At 38.4% G+C, this 18,209-nt stretch overlaps 1 long non-coding RNA gene across 3 annotated transcripts in view; it reads right to left on the bottom strand.

The window, feature by feature from the left end:
* LOC110392828 overlaps positions 1 to 13,272 on the bottom strand; it is a 52,143-nt gene extending 38,871 nt beyond the window's left edge. The window contains exons 1-3 of one of the 3 annotated variants that reach the window (XR_002434636.1): positions 9,786 to 13,272; positions 8,603 to 8,725; positions 3,225 to 3,587 (exon numbers count right to left, since the gene is read on the bottom strand). This is a non-coding gene — a long non-coding RNA (uncharacterized LOC110392828). Of the gene's footprint in view, positions 1 to 3,224; positions 3,588 to 4,094; positions 8,193 to 8,602; positions 8,726 to 9,785 lie in introns of those variants that run through there. The other 2 variants (XR_002434635.1, XR_002434634.1) reach the window with 2 other exon arrangements.

Here is an 18,209-nt window from a genome sequence, read left to right as displayed (position 1 = left end):
TGATACAAACTGAAGACCTTGATGTTCTGCCACGTGCAGGTAAAAATGCCGAAGTTATATACTAAAAAAAAATCTACGCATCTCCATGGTAAAGCAGCATTCAAGCAGAAGACTTAAGATTGCAGTTTTAGAGGCATCTAAATCTTATCCATAACCATTAAAATTTTTCAAACAGTTTTGTGTGTGCTTGCTCTCAGAGAAAAAGTCCACATAAGAGAGAAGTAACATAAATGGTTGTGTCTATATTCACTTTTTTCATTGGGAATTTAAGCTACAGCTTAATTGTGGTCTCTAGAGACTGGTAGATCCTGCTGTATTTGCAAACAATTTAGTATTTCTTCCTTCCAGCCTAAAGACTTCTAAACATGTTTCACCGAAAACAAATCTTATCCTTTTTATCTCTTCTTACATCTCAGAAAGCTGAGGCATTTTAGATCTTCCCAGCAAATTTAACCCATTTTGGTCATATGCAACATTTGTAGTATTTATACAAATTTGTTATGTCATCTTAGATATGCACAGCATTTTACGGACAATAAAGAAAATAGCACCTGCTCCAAACAGTATGAAGTCCAAGAGTGCTGCTCCCTCAATGTGCTCCCTCCCTGCTGTGTCATTTTTGCTCCTATGTGAATAGCTCCTACTGGGATTAAAAATCAAATCAACATTAAGGATGAACACAATAGTAACTGCAAAAAATAAATTTGTCGTGTCTTTATTGCTTTTGTGTTAGTGTTTTTTCCTATACTTAAAGGTTTTCCAATCTGGTAATGAATTCTCTCCTTTGTATTTTGGACAAGAAACAGGACAGAAACCTGGAAACCTCCCTGTTCTGGAGAATCAAACAAAGAACTGGCACTGAAAATTTTCCCCAGGGATCTTCCAACCTCCTAAGTCCCATGCAACTGGCAGCACAGCTAAGATACACTCCAGAGCTCTTCTGCTCCTGCAGCACCTGAAGTTTAGGCACATGTGAATGAAATACCTCACATTCTCCTGTTTTCTGTGCCAGACAGCAAATGGCCAGCAAGCCATCATTTACCTCCCACAGGGCCTGGCCAACTCATGGGGCCATGCACAGCCCCCAGCAAAAGACATACCTCTGGGCATATCTTCTCTCCACCAGGTGAGCCAAAGCACAGTCATGTGAACCAAAACCCAGGCCTTGAACATTGTTCACGAAAAAATATCACAGAGTATGGGTAAAAAAAATCAGAAAGCAGTTCTTTTGAGAGGCGCTCCTACTGCACCAGTCCCCAGGACACCCTTACAGCTTGCTGTGTCAAAAGTTGACTGCTATCACTTATTGCTCCTTCATCTCACCTCCTTCTGTGCAAAAGCTGTCACAGCAAATTTCTGTGCAGTGTTTCAGAAGTGACAGAGAGATGACTGTGTTTGAGCTTTTCCTTTGTATCCTGCAGATGGGACAAAACTTTTCTTAGAGGAACACAATTATTCCCATGTAAAGAAAAATATTCTGGGAGTTGTCCCAGGGGGTCAGGACCAAAGGGTACAGTTCATGCTCAGGCATGGATCATGCAACTCTACCTTCAGCAGAACGATAAGCCCATGTCAATATCAGCACTGGGGAATCCACAGTCAAGTCTAAACCAGTACACTGGGGCCTTGGAGAACCCTGGGGGGAAAAGGAGCAGTAAGTCAAGGGGAAAAAGTAGAAGCTGAAGGGAGCTTGTAGGAGCCTCCTGTAGCATGTTCACAGAGCGCTGGGCAGACAGTTACATGGGATCTCCAGTCACTACTATAGCTAACTTACATTTTAACTAAAATACTCTGAAGTCTTTCCTCTTGTTATTTTTCAGCAGACAGCAGCATACTCTAAAACCCTAATTTTATATGTAAGTAATAACACTCTATCTGGAGGGCATATCCTGGGGATTAATGACCAGCTGGGAAGAACGTGATGGCCAGAGGTGCAGCTAGAGGCTATTACACATCCTTGATCATTTAACCACTTGAATGCTGCTGAGCATGTGGTATCCATGGGGTAGGATGCATTATCAGATAGTTCTCTTTGTATCAGACAAATCACTCTAAGTCAACAAAGGGCTGGCTGGAGCTGGCACTTTAAAGAAATGCTGCTGCATCTCCCACAGCAGCACTGAAGCTGTGACAGAACACAATAAAGATCCCCTGAAAATGCCCTGCGCCATGCTCATTATTGCTGTTATAAAATTAAAATGTTGGATAGGGGAATAAGAATAGTAAGCCACAGTTACAATGCATTAAGCAGGGAATAACACCATTAAAAACAACACCATCCTGCTGCTCTGAGATCAGAATCACCCATTGTTTATTTGCTTGGTGTGATATTCTATTTTTGCAATCTGTGGCATATGCGTGCCTAGCTGCTAGCGTCCTTGGTGCTGTTGTTCTGGGATTTGTGCAGAGAATAGAAGCATAGTTCTTGACCCAAAGAGTTTACAGCACAGTTTAAACACATTTTTGCTTGAACGTCTCTCAATAATTAATTAATTCAATGTAATTTACATAAGCCATTTCATCTTACCAGAGCTATCTTATAGCACTCTACCTTGCTGATGATCATTGTTACCTTTTAGAGTGAAATGCAACCAGCAGTAAGTTTGTTTTGTAAAACTTTGAACAGTATGAATGTTAAAGAGCTTATAGAGCTTATTAAAGAACAAATTGCCAACAGAAAATTGTATTCCCCCCATCACTCATCTTAGGAAAAAAAAAAAGATGAAATAACAATGTATAAAAAAGGGAAGATTTATTTTCCTAGTGGCTGAGCTTAGGCAAAAAAAAAAAAAAAAGACCATGTAATTAAAATTGCAACTGGAATATGAATATTTAGATCTGAAGCTAGAACAGGAGACAAGAAGCTAAGTTCTGATCCAAGCTGACATTGTTTTAAATCCTCATCATCTCCACTGAACTTAGTGAAATCAATCTGGATTAGCACAGCTGGTAATTGGGTCATAATCTGGTCCCTCTGTACATGGGTTTCCTACATGACATTTCAGAAATCTTACAAAAAGCTTTTCACAGATAGATTAAAGATCCCAGGGGCACCTCTATTTCACAAATCAAAGCCCAAATCATTACTGGGCTCAGAACTCATCTGACATAAATTCAGCCTTGGAGCAAATGTCTATAGCCACAGCATGAGACTTTGTGAATGACAGGAAGGTTAAGGGTGGCTAGTGTTGCTGCCATTACAGGCAAAGAGAAGGGAAACTGCAGGCTTTGCTTTGGAACATCTTTAATCCTTTTTAAAAAGAACAATGCTTTAAACTCATTACTTAGTTACTTTTTAAATTTCATTGAATTTAACATCTTAATGCCACAGGCATTCTTGCAAACAATAAATAATGGCTTGATTTGGCTTCGTTATGTTTGAGCCTCAGTGAAATTTTTGTCAGTGTTAGGACCAGCTCTCCCATATCATACAGACAGAGGTGAAGTCCATACTGTGTGCAAAGGCAGATGCACAGATTCTAGCTCCTCCGACTTCATCTAGAGATCAAACTCATAACTGTGAGGGGGTTGCTGTGTCTGTATGCTTTGTAGTCAGTCATATAGAAATCTTCAGCCCAGGCCTGTGACTGTGAAAATGTATGAAAAGGTCAGAGAGGAAGAAAAATTGCTCGCGTTCCTTCCTGCTTTACCTGTGCAAGGACCTGTCAGGTCTGTTTCTGCATCTACACACTGGCCCTTGTCCAGTGGGCCACAATGAAGATAAGCACATCTCTCCACTTATCGCCTGCCTCAAATGAATGCTGCTCTCTCTCTTGGAGACGTCTAAAGTGCTGCCATGCAGCAAACTTCTTTGGATGTCCTGGTTATGTCAGGTGCCTCCTCAGCCAGGCAGATGCTCTTTGCTGTGTCCTCAATACAAACGACTCCCGATCTGTCACAATAAATGTATTCTCAATGTGAGGACCATGAATGTCCTTCTAACTGTTCTCTTTTTTCAGGACTTTTTACCTCTTTGAGGACATGTAATAATGTCAGTGAATTATACAATTTATTTTATTTCAAGAGGATCATCTTTATCTCCTCAAAGCTGAATTATATTATCGTGTAAGCAGCTGATGCTGAGAGGCCTACACTTTAACATTCTGACATGGTGTTTACATTCTGGAGACCCTGTTAGAGGTTTTGTAGTCCCAGTCTCTCCTAGTGATTTTATGCTATACTATTTCAGCAGTTATTGTTAAAACTTAGAAAATTGCAGTTACTGCAATGGAATTGAAAGAGTTAGCAGACTGGAAAATGGAGGGCAGCTATCTCACCCAAAAAAAGGAAGGAGAAATATTGTGTGCTTTCATATTGCCACACATTTCACTTGTTTTCTGTTTGTGTGTTTTTTCTTTCTAATTTTCCTAATGAACCTACACCAGCTGTCTGAATACCACAGAGACTCAAAGAAAATTGCAATTTCCCTACTACATACTGACCCAATACTGTGTTTTAAGTCTAGTTAGTGTGGGAAATGGTAATTGAAATCACCATAAATTAATTGCTCTGTTTTCAGGCAGTACAGAGAAAAATTAGTACTGGGTATAACAGAATGCAGAACAAATCATGAAAAAGGTGCAGGTATGCTTACTAAGTGACCCTTATCTTTGTCTTTTGTCAGGAGAATTATTCATTAGCAAAGAAAGTTTGCATTCATAAATCAGTGCCCATAGCTGTATTGTGCTTCACCAGCCCATCTTATGTATAGACCCTGATCCCACAGATATATACATATATGTTTAATTTTACTCACAGAAATGTCTCAAGTAAATCTAATGGGGTCATTGCAGAAGCCTGCTTTTTTGCAGAATAGTTTGCAGTAATGTATCAGAGCTTTACAGATTGGGCTCACATTTGTAATCATAGATTTTGATTCACTAAGGCAGAGAAGGCAGATTCCACTTACCTCATCTTACCTAGAAATGCACTGATCCCCTCTAAAAAATACCCACCTAAGGAAATCAGGTGGTGTTTCTATTGCGATCCTCTGTATGAAACGGAAAACTTAACCTCTACAGAATTTTTTGTATGTTCTGACCCACCATGCTAACTTAAGGGTATTTGCTTGCCATCTGTGGCCTCTACCCATCTTGCCCCATGCCCATGTGGAATAAGGACGTGGCTGTTTCATGCTTTCACCATCTTCTGCCTGGCAGACACTGTGGTTTTGGAGATCTGCCCTGTGATTTTCTCCAATAAAAGCCAGTAGAAATGCAAGATTAATTCAGACAAAGAAGTAAGCTACATATATAAATTAACTTGATTCATCATAATAAGCATGACAGAGTACTGCTAAAATTGGCCTCCTCAAACCAGCAATTAAAGATTTATTCTGTGTGCAAACACACTTATTAAAGTATTATGTAAAGTATCCACATTTTACAGATTATCATGATAGATTACATTACAAAGTTTAGACTAAAATCCCCAATGCAGACACAAAGACTGGATTAGTTAATCATATTGGTGGACTTGTATAGATTAATCTCCTGCAATGGTTTTATCTGGAAATGTAAGGCTAAATGTCTGTATCAAAACTTCAATTTTCCTAAGCACAACAGTTAGCTGTGAAACATGGGGTCCAACCATACTCATCACTTTTCCCTTGCCCTGTCTTATAAAAAAAGATCTGTTCCTGAACACAAAAAAAAACCTAAACACATAATAATAATAAAAAAAAAGCTGACTCCGGGTCAAAGGGATGTTTTGAATAAATAAATGGTTGAATACACTTTAATAATGGAGAGGAGGATGAAGGAAGAAATGAAATTAGAGAGAAAAAGAGAAAGTAGAATTAAAAATTCCCTATTTTAGCCATACTTCCATAAGTAATACCTCTGTCTTGTACCTAGACTGAATGGACCCCTTGTCATTTTGTTGTTGGTTTCCCTTCTAGGGATGGTACTGAATGGTTCTCCAGGTGAGGAGGGCCTCGGAGGAGTCTGGGGCTGCTATTCATTCACTGTTACTCTCAGAAGCTATCCCCAAAAATAGAGCTGTGTCAGTGCTGCAGGAATATAGATCAGATAGCTAGGCTGATAGAAGAATGTGTTTACATTTTTGGTCATCCCCAGCAGCTTCTCCCATGTCACACTGTTTGGGATACGTGGGAGAAAGCAGGTCCACCAAAGAGACATAACACCCTCCTGGGGTTCACTACGTGAGACAAGGCCTCAAACCTCACATATGGAAAGGGCCAAAGTGGAAAAAAAAATAGAAAACAGAAGAAAAAAGATCTCAGATTAAATTATTTGATTCAAAAGTAGTGAAGACTTCATTTGTCTGTGCACAAATAGAAATATATATGAGTTCATCTGGGTAACATCCACAGGGGTCTTGGATCTGGCAGCAAACTGCATTTTCTTAGCTTGTGGCAGTCTCTCTATGCATTATGGTACTTCTAAAGTGCTAACAGCTAACACCCATTATTTTTTTTCTTTGGCTAGCACTTCTGAATCTGTGAAATAAATGACACATGAGCCATGAATGCAGTCAATAAAATAGAAATGAATTCTTTTTGTGGCTTTATTTAGCACTCTGATCACCTATTAGGATTTAACGCAACTGATGAACTGCTTGCCTTCTTTAGGAGTAGCTTTTATACTACACGCTGCAAGAACTTTTCTGGTAACACTCCTTCCATAAAACAAATGTTGTATGAATGGAGTGGGGAATGCTCATCTGTTTGATTATTTGTTTTTCAACCCGTTTCTAATAGATCATCATTTCTATCCAGTACCGAAGAAAACTTACTCTTGCAGCTTACCGGTGTAAAGCAACGATTTAAGCATTTCAGTTTTAAAGCAGTGTGAACTATATGAGACGTAAGCACACAAAAAGATAGAAGGTTTTTGTTTTTTTTCATTTCAGAAAAAGTTACATCCACTTAGGGACCAGCAGATTTGCAAAAAAGAACATGCTTGATGCAAGATTCTTTGGAGAACTGTATCAGAGAAAATTGCCACACAGGGATATTTTAGACTTGATTTTAGACTTTTGTTTGTTAATGCTGCTTGTATTTCATTTCCTGCTAATTAAAAACTGTACTGTCTATTGAATTTGTACTAGTAGTTCACGGAACAATAATAAAAAGTAACTGAATTTCATCAAGGAAAGAAATGAAAATTTCAACTCCGGATCATATCACAAATTCAAAATGTGCTTTGTATAGATTAGTGAATGTGTTGTAGGGTTGGATTTTGGAATGGTTTGAGAAACCAAAGCCGATTTTGCATTTAAATAGAAACTGTTTCAAACTAGAAAATATTTCACTGCAAGCTGCATCACCTTCTGAAAGGCATTCCATGCTTTGTATTAGAAAAGCTCTGTTTGAGAGGTTTATACCCCAGTACTGCACCAACCAGCAACAGAGGCAGTACAACAAAATAAAAGGATGGAGTCCTGAGAAAATACAACCACAAATTCTGATCCAGTTTTCCTGCCTGATTTGCTGCTAGGTGAACTTACTCCATACACACACTAACCTGGCCAAGTATAAGTCAGATCTACTCAAAAACAGAACACCCACATTTGAAGAGTGCTCTCCTCAACGTAATGTTCTCTGTCATGGACCTATGGTGTCAGTAGAAAATGACAGCCAGGTCTGCAGGGATCTGCTGGTAGACGAATTATGTTAGTAAAATTTGTCAGTCTTTTAGGAAAATGAAATGGGAATAATTCATGCTGACTGCTGTTCACTCTTCATACCCTAATCAGTTTGGTATTTTAGATTTAAAAACGCTTAATGAAGGAAAAGATTAGGGAAACAGTGAATCATTACCCCTGCTATGCTAGGTACAGCCTGAGAAAAGAAATATCATTGGTTGTGCCTTAATAAAGCAATAGTGAAACAATTTTCAATCTTTCTGAAGCTATTAAGAATACAAGTTGGTACTTATTTTTATTACTTCGATTTAACACTGTAGAAGCACCTGATGACATCAAAGGTCAGAATCTCTAAGTGCTCCACATTGTGGCAAACACGATAGGAGACAGCCCTTTCCTCAAGTGGCAGCCTGGCCAAAAAAGATTGTAAGAGGAAAACAGACACTGAAGTGTCCACACTCAGGGAAGTCAGGAGGTTTATGGCAGAACCAAGAGTCTCTCAGATCTCCAGACGTTGAATGCTGTACTTTTAAAAAATTCTTCAAATACTGTTCTATATATTCTTTATGGCATTCTGGGATGACCTGCAATTAACAAGGTGAAAGCTGCTAGAGTCCCACTGTACACATGGCTCCATCAGCTCCTACTGTTTCCATGGACACACTAGTTAATTTCTTGACTTTTTCTTGATGCTGTCTTATTTAGAGGAAACTGGGAAGGGGGTGGGGAGGAAAGCTGATGCTAGAGAAGTGGGCATTCTGCAAAATCCAGTGGAGTCTACTGATTTATATTGGGTTTTTAGGCCTTCAAGAAATAGAATTTCCTTTATCTGTCCTAAATATTTTCATCATTTACCTTTCATCTTGATTTTATTCTGCTATGCATTTGATACAAGCGTTTGAGCTCTCAATCAGCTATGCAAAGTGAGAGATTATCTTGTCATCTCATTTTTAATCTCTTTTGATTCTGTAAATTGTAAAGGCAAAAGCAGTACCTGAAGTAAGCTTCTGGCAGTGGCTGAAGCCTTTTATGGCCCATGTTCACATCTATAACCACTCTCTGATTTCTTCTCTGTCATCATTTACCGCATCAAAGGGACAGTTTGCTCTCTTCTGCTCTGTTAAAAAAAAATCAAAGCAAGTTTATTAAATTATATATACATGTACTTGACGGGTTGTTTTAGATGTCTAGCTTTAATATTCAGAGGAAAGTAGCTTGCTTTAGCATAAATAGTGACTAACACATTTTTAAAAAAAAAGGAAATATGTTTTTATAAATTTATTTTTTACATCTCAGACTGAAATGTTTTTTCTTACCCAGATGGAAAAAATGCAAACTCTTCACATTACTCTACAAAACAAATACGACACCTAATTCATTTCTATGCTGCAAGAGTTGCATTATTAGGTCTTCAGTCAAGAGCCTTCCAGAACTCACAGCTCATGCTCTGCTTTGAAGAGCTTTTGGGAGCAAAAGGAAAATGGAAGTACCTGAAGGGTCCCCATGGTCAAATACAAATGGATGTGCATCTGCTGAAGATAAAACAATGCTAGAAGCTCTTGTTGAGCATTTAGTATAAGCACACTAAAGTAAAAATATTGAATCTCAGACAAGCTAAACGGTGATCCTGCTCACAACAGACCTCATGTGAATATGGACTTTGAAATGACAACATGACTCAAGATGTAAATGTCAAATGTAATTTTGACAAAAGTAGGTTGCACCACCATAGATTTGGCCACCTGAACTGAGGTACTCTGATGGTTTATCTTTTGAAAAGGGTTTATTTTTATTTAACTACAGATTTTTTCCTGACTACAATAAGCATTCTTATCTGAATTAAATTTTTTAAAAAGTAATAGTTTTCTGTTAAATATTATAACAGGTATACTTCAGATCTTCTTGCCTAACTCCTGAAAAGAAATTATTCATGTCCAGTTCTTGCAGTGGCATCATAAAACTCTAACATTTTGCCATCGAGGTTCACATCTAAAATGACACATCTTCTAAGATATAAAAGTTACTTTTCTTCAAGAAGAAAAATACATGCATAAAGGTCAGTCTCTCGTCCCTTATTGTCTTTGGGTATTAAGATCATGGCACGTGGATTATTTTATGTATAGTAACTATTTTCCTTCAGAATTTTTTCTCTCTTTCATCCACCCTCAGCTGCTTACCCCTTGCTGCTATTTCTTGCCTGTAGTATTTGCTTCTCTTGACAGCATGAGAAGACTCTCTCAAGCATCCAGTTTGACCAAGGCCATACTCAGCAGTTAACAGAAAAAGAGAAAATAAGAAGACAAGGGTTAGGAGTTGAATTCACGTCTAAGAATCAGGGCAACTCAGAAATGTAAGGGCATGTGATTTTTATCAGAGATACATCTCATCCAGGAGCAAAAGGAAAACGTTTGTTATGCAGGCTAAACCCAATGCATGAGAAAAGGCTTCTAGTAAGAATTTTTTATGTCATAAATGTAGAGTACATGAGCTGAAGTGTTAAAGCTGATATTAACTTGTTTGATGACCAATTTTCTAAATACAGGACGTGACAATTGGAAATCTACATCTTGCTTTACATTATTTTCAGAACTTTTTAAATTTTAATGTGTCTGAAAAATGGTTAACAACACTGAGCTAAAAGACTGAAGACCCAGAAAAGGTCCCGAATGAGTCTGTTGTGTTCTTACCTCAAAAAGCCAAAAAAATGTGAAGCTGGTGATATTGAACGATGTGATAAGGGAGTCCCAAATAGCTTCCACGGGCTCTACTCTTTCTCCCAAGGCTGACATTTTTGCCAAAACAAGGAATGATAACAACATGAAAACCTCATTTCACCTGTCAGGCAGTGAATAAAAGTGCACAGTACTCCAGTGGCACATCAATGCATGCTTCCATTTAAACAACAAAAAGCAGAAAGTGCAGTGCAATAGTGCAGCCTTACATCACAGGTAAATCTGTATCCAACATCAATTCTCTCACTTTATCCCTTTGATTGGTTTAAAATATTGAGTGGCTTATGAAAAACTGGGAGAGCATGTCCTCATTAAGCAGTGAAAATCAGCAGATGACACCTGACCTGTATGTTATCATTCCAGCCATTTTATATAGATGCAGTATTAACAGAAGACATCCCTCTAGTCTATGTACTCCTTCAGAATACTGTCCATTTTCTCTCTGCCCTGCCTTCCCCTCAGCTGTGTCTCCACTGATAGAGCGGACTACTTGTTCTTCTCCTTGAATAATTCAGGTTGGAAAAAAGGTTTTTATACCCACTTTCTTTAGAACTACAGACTGAGCACCCCAGTGCCACCACCTTGCAGGCAGCCAGTGGCAAGGAAGCTCATATCTTAGCTTTCTTCAGGAATCTCTATTGAGAAAGAAAAGTCCAGATATTGAAATGAGAAAAACCAGCTTACAGAGAGGCTCAAAGTCACGTTAGGTCAGTCACAGCTTTAGCCTCCTCCTTCCTCACAAATACACACAAACCGAGAGCACCCAAATAGCTCTCTGGTTAAAATAACAGTTGTTTAATGGGATAGGGTTTACAGAAAACTAAAAAATGCCTTAATAGGCTGGTTATGTGTTCTCTAGGGACCTTGGATAATTAGGATTTCCTAAGAAAGCAAGGCAGTAGGATAATTGCGTGACTCTTAGTGTAACATTAGCCAAGAAGAATTGACATTGACTATTTTCTAATACTTTTTCAGCTGGAGCTGGAAACGATTTCTCAGTGCAGATAAGAAGTGAAACCAAGTCTATTTGTTTTGGCAATGATGATTTGTCAACACATTTTAGAATGGGTTTAAAGCTATATTTCATCTCTGCCAGATGTTCTTCCTTTAGTTTCAAACACAGAGGTTTAACATTAAACTCTGAGAACTAACAATTTGAATGGAAATATGTGTAAGAGCTTTTGTCTTCTAGTAAATCAAGCTGTTTATACACTTTACATTTTATTATTGGAACTCATCAGCAGTAAGAATATTGTCATTTAACAGTGCTGTTTTCAAACAAAAATGAAAACAGATCTTTAAAAAAGACAATTTTTTTCTACTGTTCTACTGCTTGCAGTTGCAGTCATAGCTATTGCACATAATCGATATTCACCAGTTAAGCAAAAGATTTATTGCATGATAAATTATCATCCTTATCACAGTAACAGTATTTTGCCTATTTCCGAAATGCCTGAATTAATTCGTGTCCTTTGGGAAACAACATTTTTTAAATTTACTGTTCCTGTTGCTTACAGATCAATAAACATTTCAGTAATGTATATGATTGCTGATTGTGACTGATATCATTTTAACCACTGTGATAAATATGAAATATAGTCATCATAAGAATAATGAAAATGTAATGAAAGGCAGGCAGACTTGCAATAAAGGAAGGATAGCAAATGCCAAAAGAGTATTCCTATTAGACGTCAGAAATAGTGTCATATAAAAGAGGCAAAGTTAAATGCTTTACCATTACTGTAATTTCAATTCAGAAAATGAAATGAGTTTGCTAATAGTATCTACTGCTGGAGGGGAGAAGATAGTTAATTAATTTAAACTAGCTAACACTGATCTTACAGGATCACCTGGGGTCCAGTCTAGCTCCCACTGAAGCCAGCGACAGCAAGAGCAAGCTTTGATGAAGTTCCTGATATCAGTGTGATGTTTGCTCAGTTCTAAGAAAACAAATTATCAAAGCCATAGGAAATTTTAGCCTTTACCAAAGACTGTGTTTTTCTCGTAGCTAGATAGAAGGACTCTAAAATCTGTGTTTTTCTCATAACTAGCCATAGTGTGCAAGAATTATTCATGTTACTGCATTGTTAATTACTACTATGTAAAAAACATTTTCATCAAAACTCTATAGTTGTTGTAAAATTGATTTTTGACTAATTGAATTCCCTCAGATACTGTTGTTTCCATGGAAATGCATTACTTTAAAAAAAAAAAAAAAAAAAAGAGAGCCCTCTCTGAGAAGGCATTAAGACCAGAGAACTGGGTACCTGAGTCCCTGCATCAGGAGTCCCCAGAAAACAGTGTGGTGGATCTCACAGACCAAAAAAAAAAATCAGTTTTCAAGTACTTTTCCAGCAGCTTCCAAAAAAAAGAAAAAAAAAATTTATAATTCTAGCTGTAGTATTCCAATCCCTTTTAATAGAGTAATTATGTAATGTCACAGTGCTGGGAGAGATTCTTAGCCACTGATCCAGATAGGATCCACAATATCTCAGAGACTCAGCAAGAAATTGCTCAAAGTTTAATGAACAACATTATTCAAAATGGTTGCTGTCATTCTACTGTTGGAATACTGTCCACAAAGTCATTCCTTCGAATATTAGAATATTTAGACTATTTTCATTTCAAACTTATCTCTATTTATTCTATTCCTGTTTTAAAACAGCTCTTCTGCTTCACTGCTGTTTGCCTGGATCCTGAAGCAGTAACATTATGTGGGTTATAGTGGTGGCTTTTATTTTGTTTGTTTTGCTTACTAGTTTAAACAGATCCTGAAGTTTTAATCTCCCCTAGAAAGGTTTCTCCATTCTTTCTCTGTTCTCATTCCTGTAGTTATTCTCTGTGTTTCAGAGAATCATAGAATGATTTGAGTTGGAAGGGACCTTAAAGATCATCCAGTTCCAACGTCCTTCTGTGGGCAGGGCTGCCACCCACTAGCTCAGGCTGCCCAGGGCCCCATTCAACCTGGCCTTGAACACCTCCAGGGATGGGGCACCCACAGCTTCTCTGGAGCCTGAGCCAGTGCCTCATCACCTTCTGAGTGAAAAATTTCTCCCTAACAACTAACCTAAAACTCCACTCTTTTAGTTTAAATCCATTCTCCCTTGTCCTACCACTATTTGCCCATGTAAAATGTCAGTCTCCATCCTGTTTATAAGCTCTCTTTAAATACTGGAAGGCTGCAATGAGGTCTCCCTGGAGCTTTCTCCAGGCTGAACAAACACAGCTCCCTTAACCTCTCTTATGAGAGATGAAAGATGCTCCAGCCCTCTGATCATTTTTATGGCCTCCTCCAGACCTGTTCCAACAGCTTCACATCTTTCCTGTGACTGGGGGTCCAGGCCTGGATGCAGTACTCCAGGTGGAACCTCACAAGAACAGAGTAGAGGGGAACATTCCCTTCCCTCTCTCTGATGGCCTCCCCTCTTTTGATGCAGCCCATAGTACAGTTGATCATCTGGGCTGCAAACATATTGCTGCCTCATGTCGAGCTTTTCATCCACCAAGAATCCCCAAGTTGTCATCCCCAGGATGACTCTCTTCTCTCAATAAGTTCTTCTCCAATTCAGTACACATATCTGGGATTGTGCTGACGAAGAGCAATACAGACTGCCTGCATCATTTTCTGTTCTTTTTTAACATCTTCATCAATGCCTGGATGAAGAGATAAGAGTGTATTGTTAGCAAGTTTGTTGATTCAAAGCTGGGAGGAGTGTTTGTCACACCAGAAGGCTATGCTGCCATTCATCAAGACTTGGATAGATGGGAGAGTTGGGAGGAGAGGAACCTTATGAGGTTCCACAAGGGCAAGTGTAGATTCCTACACCTGGGGAGGAATAACTGCATTCATCAGTACAGGTTAGGGGCTGACCTGCTGGAAAGAACTCTGTACAGAAGGACCTGGGTGTCTTGGTGGACGACATGTTGACCATGAGTCAGTAGTGTGCTTTTGTGGCCCAGAAGGCCATCTGCATCCTGGTGGATAGTCAGTAGTTCGAGAGAGGTCGAGGGAGGTTATCCTCCCACTCTGCTCTGCCCTGGCACAGCCACATCTGGAGTGCTGTTTCCACTTGAATCTTACTAGGTTCATGTATATCCATTCTTCAAGCTGGTCCAGATCCTTTTATATGGCATCTCTTCCTTCTATTTATCAACTGCACCACTCATCTTGGTGTGATCTAACTTTTGCTGAGGGTATGCTCAGTCCCACTATCCAGGTCACTGATAAAGATGTTGAAGAGCACCTGTCCCAAGATAGACTACTGGGAGAGATCACTCATCACCAGCTTCTACCTGACCTTAGAGCCATTGAACACAACCCTCTGGCTGTGGCCATCCAACCAATTCCTTATCCACTAAATAGTCTGCCCTTCAAATCCATCTTTCCAATTTAGAGATAAGAATGTGGACTGTATCGAAGGTCTTGCAGAAGTCCAGCTAGATTACATCATTTGCTCTTTGTTTGTCTACTGATGCTGTCATTCCATCACAGAAGGCCACTCAATAGGTCCAGGCATGACCTGCTTGTGGAGAAGATGTGCTGGCTGTCTTGGGTCATGTCCTTGTCTTGCCTTCACATAATTTCCAGGAGGATCTGTTCAAAATCTTCCCAGGCAGAGATGTAAGGCTCAGCAGTCTGTAGATCCCTGGGCCTCCCTTTCTCCCTTTTTTAAAAATGAGAGTGATGTTTACCTTTTTCCAGTCACAGGGGTCACCACCAGATGGCCACAACTTTTTGAATACGATGGAGAGTGACTTGTCAATTTAATCAGCCAGTTCCTTCAGGACACTGGGATGCATGTCATTCGACCTCAGAGACTTGTACTCATTGCCTCATCAGTTGGTCTTGAACTTGCTCTTTGCTTGCAATGAGAGGGATTTTTGTGCCCCAATCTCTGATAGAGGTTCAGGTTCCAGTTTGTATACATGTATTTCTTTGTACAGGTTTCCCAGGTGGGACAATGCCCAAACCAGAATCTGGTTTGAATTCATAGATACATTGAGATCAGCTATGTCCCTTTGCTCCTTCCTCTCCAAGCTCTCTTCCCAATTCACATCCTTTCTGCTTACTGAGTGCTTTCTCATTAAAAATAAAAAGTAATTCTCATCATATCTGGATATCATTTTATTTTTGTTAAACCATATCTCCGAGTCAGTAAGTTCTTCCTATGTGAAATCTCTCTCCTCTGTATGAAAGATGCCTCTGAACTTCACACCATCAACAAATTTCATCAGCACTCTGACACTTCTGGTAGCAAGGGCATTTCTGAAAATATTAAAACTCAATTTGAGAAAGAACTTTTTGAACTTCTCCGCCGGTAATTTCCTATGAATCTGACAGTTTTTTCTGTCAATGCAACTTGCTCTCGTCTTATTTTAGCGAGTTCATTTAATGCATTACAATTCTTCTAGTAACCCTCATCTTCACCCTCTAAACTCATAATTTCCCATGTGCCACTATGTCGAGTTTTCCTAATGTCAAAAAAAGATGTGATCTACAGCATTTTCTCTGTCTTCAAAACTAGTTCTCATAAAAAAAAAGTCTGTCAAGAAAATCTGGCACAACTTCTCTTTGGTAAATATCAGTGGCATTTTTTTTTCCATTTACCACTGTACATACAATTCATACCATTTCTTCTCTTTTCTTGAATATGCCTGCATGATTTTTTTTATACCGTAGTCATATATTCTGCCTTCCTATACTGAATTCGTTTGCTGAAAAATATTTCATAGCAAAACTGTGATCTGACACAATTTTATTATCAAAACATTATAGATTTTTTTTTGCAGAAGAGTTAATTTTTTTTCCTTTTAATGTTTAGCGCTTGGGGGAGAACAGTGTAAATCCATTAGTACCACTACAGTCGTGGATTCTCCTTCTCCAGTGGCTCAACCTTTCTTTATTATTCATTATGTCTTAGCAAAAGAGGGATTGTTAAAGGACTGTGCTAGACTAATTAAATAATATTGGATCATATTAAAAATTTTTGTCTAGTGATCTAAGTTTAGAATTGCAGCTGAGGCTTATAACTTCTTTATCTAAAACTGAGTGACTCACAAATTCAGATGGGAAAAAAAGTGAAAAGCCAGTGCCATTTTTCAGTAGGCCTGCCACCTTGAGATAGCAGTACCTGAAAATATTCTTTGCTTAGTGGCATGTCCTTGGCCCTGGAGATGACTTCTCTTCACCTTCTTTCATAGAATGTCTAGTCTAGAGTAAGAAAAGCAGATTTCTTGACAAGTAGTTTAATGCTGATGATTTCTATTTTAGAAAAGTATTTTGAGTCCTGATACATTTGAAAGGTCTGCGTCCCTGAACAGCTCTCATCTTTGCTCCTTCAGAGACTTATTCTTCTTTAGTGCTCCCACCTGTGTTGAGCATTTGAACTCCACAAGTCTGGCCTCTATACTTGTTGGAGCAGAACTAACAGCAGTAAAGCTGTTCTACAAACGCTGGCAATTTGTGTTGGATATCTGAAAGTTCTTCAGCTGGGAAGTACAGCTTCTTAGACTTCTGGAAAGCAAAATTTAGTACTGCACTACAGCCAGCTCTACAATTGTAAAGCTGAAGGGTTTTTTGTTGAATACATTTTCCCCAAGATATGCATGCCTTTTCTTGTCTCAAAGACTTCTCCTTTTTGAAGGTTAGTCTGTCATTCAAAAAATATGATGGCTTTTTTACTTTGTGGTAGCTTTTTTTATCAGCCACCTGAAAGTTCACAATTCTGAACAGGCAACAGACGATCTCTAAAAGAAATCTCTCTCCAGAAAATCAGATCTAAGATCTGCTTGGAGAACTCTTTCAAAATTCTCCTCTCAAAATTTCTAAGCTAATCTTCTGACAAATTCTGTCAGAAATCACTAATACTGATTCTTCGTAGGGTCATCTACTTTGGGGTGCAGTGGACTTTTGTATGGTATTGGTATTCTAGTTCCTGTTTCTGTAGTGTTACATAACACCATTCTCAACGAGTAGTTTCCTGCCAACAACTGGTTTCTTGATTTCTCCAGCAAAAATGTGTTTTCTTGTTATATCTCAGGACCGTTTTCCAATGGATATATTATTTTGCTGGAGAAACCTGAAAAATAAAATAAATACTCTCCTTCTTTATACATTCTGTTTTCTGTAATACATTTGTAATCTAACTCCTTCACTTTATTTCATTTTATTCATTGAAAATAAGTGTAAAGGGTTGTAGCAAGACCCTTTGTTTGGAGGTTTATTACGTTTGCTTAGAATTTGCATAGGGTGTGAATTCCGATAAGTGCATTTTTCTAATGTTGAAATAAGCAAACTAACAAAATGGTTATCAAGTATATGCTGAGAGAGGACAAAGAGGATAAACATTCCTTTGTCATTTCTTAACTGTTTTTACCTTGGAAACAGTAATCTAACAATCGGCATGGGCAAAATTCTACTCTCATCCAGAAGTATGAAACTCCTTTTGAAACTAATGAGAGTTCCTCATGTACATATTAGACCAGAATTCTGGCTACAGAGTTAGAAAATGAAAAATATCTGTTTGTTTATCTAATCCAGATTTCCTTCAGATCAAGTTAAAGACTTAAAAGTTTGCCTGTATTAAAGACATACATCACTGTCTACCAATATGTGTTTATACTTTTAGCCTTAGCATTCGTATAAAGTGTTCCATCACAGAAGCAAAGGGATGATATGTATAAAAGTGAGGGAAATATTTAGCAATACTTTGAACTTCTTTGCACAAATGACTGCCAAAAAGTGAAGATAATAGTACTGCAGCATATCAGTTGTGATATGTAGTGTATCAGTCCTACATTTTTTTCCTGATCTTGAGGGGAAGTATTTGGCATTTCTAAAAGTTAATTAATTCATTACAGAAAGGATGT

This window comes from Numida meleagris, chromosome 1, assembly GCF_002078875.1.
Source record: "Numida meleagris isolate 19003 breed g44 Domestic line chromosome 1, NumMel1.0, whole genome shotgun sequence".
NCBI lineage: Eukaryota > Metazoa > Chordata > Aves > Galliformes > Numididae > Numida > Numida meleagris.
Note: the sequence above shows the minus strand (reverse complement) of the source record. Positions and strands in the feature narration are given on the sequence as shown.